The 1,419-nt window shown below is 53.7% G+C and overlaps 1 protein-coding gene across 1 annotated transcript in view; it reads left to right on the forward strand.

Annotated features, from left to right (window-relative positions):
- Window positions 1–1,419, forward strand: part of COG1 (component of oligomeric golgi complex 1) — a 14,448-nt gene that overhangs the window by 6,354 nt on the left and 6,675 nt on the right. The window lies entirely within an intron of this gene.

Below are 1,419 nucleotides of genomic sequence, written 5' to 3' on the forward strand. Positions count from 1 at the left end.
TTTATTTGACAGAGACACAGCGAGAGAGGGAACACAAGCAGGGGGAGTGGGAGAGGGAGAAGCAGGCTCCCCGCTGAGCAGGGAGCCCGATGCGGGGCTCGATCCCAGGACCCTGGAATCATGACCTGAGCCGAAGGCAGACACCTAACAACTAAGCCACCCAGGCGCCCCTATGTAGCCTCTTCTTGGGCTTATTTATCTTTCAACGAGGGTGCCACTCCCTTATGCCCTGGCTTTCTTCTAGGTGCTTCCACTTAATGATTTACCCCCCTCGTGAAAGGTGAGTACGGGCTAATGTGTCATGGCTCTGGACAACAAGTGCAAGTGACCTTAGAAGGACCCCTGTGTTTCGAGCTCCAGAGGGTGCTCACGTGCAGAACACGGTGAATGGGCCTCCCAGAGTCACCCCACAGATGCCTGTGTCCTTCTTGGGAGGTCACCTCTGAAGAGCTACAATTCACTGATCAGGATGAGTGGTCTTTCATTCTTTCCTTAGCTCTTCCAGGTTGGTCGGAGGATGGTGAGGAAAAGGAAACTGTCACCTTTTACTTTGTGACAACGTCGAGGGCCGCACAAGGCTCAGTACTGCTTTCTCTCCCTGCCCCGCCCCCACTCCCTTCCTCCCTGTCCTTCGCCTTCTCTACCAACGTGGTGCCCAGAGTTGGCACGAAGCTGCCAGCTCCCCGATGGGCGTACAGTCTATACTTTCCTTTTCCCCCTGTCTCGGGGGTCCAGTCTGACCTGCCCAGGAGAAGACCAGATGATTTTTGGAGGTTGCTTCTAGGTCCATTTTTTAATATGCCTTTCAAAGGATGGCCCTGATTACTTGTCACTTGGCCTTCTCTTAGGAAAGGGCGCCGGCGTTCTGCAAGAGGAGATGAAGCTCTGCAGCTGGTTCAAACACCTGCCGGCGTCCATCGTCCAGTTCCAGCCGGCTCTCCGAACCCTGGCGCAGCCCATCAGCCAGGAGTACCTGAAAGACACGCTGCAGAAATGGATCCACATGTAAGTAGCCAGAACTTTCCTGAGGTGGGCAGGGACCACCTGTGTAGCCACACCAGGGCCAATGAGGGCCACTGAGGAAGAAGGGAGAAGCCTCATCTTCTGGATGATGCTCTGCCTGCTGCCCACTGGGTCATGCCAGGCACTTGCTCAGCCACTGGTCACTGCCTTCGTGGCAGGTTAGCCCCCACTGTGGGAGAACCAAAAGGGAATTCGCCTTTCAAAATATTACCTACAGGATTTAAAATTCTGTGTAAGAGTTCTGCCACTCCTAAGCTTTTATTTAATGCAGTGGTTTTTGAAGCCATTCTAGGGGGCTCTAGCCTTCCTTCCAGATAGATACCTCAGGGAGGCAAGGGTAGGCCCCACCCCCCCATGTAGCCGGAAATGCTGTTTATACATATTTATAAAAACTCC

This window comes from Phoca vitulina, unplaced genomic scaffold (assembly GCF_004348235.1).
Source record: "Phoca vitulina isolate PV1807 unplaced genomic scaffold, GSC_HSeal_1.0 scaffold41, whole genome shotgun sequence".
Taxonomy (NCBI): domain Eukaryota; kingdom Metazoa; phylum Chordata; class Mammalia; order Carnivora; family Phocidae; genus Phoca; species Phoca vitulina.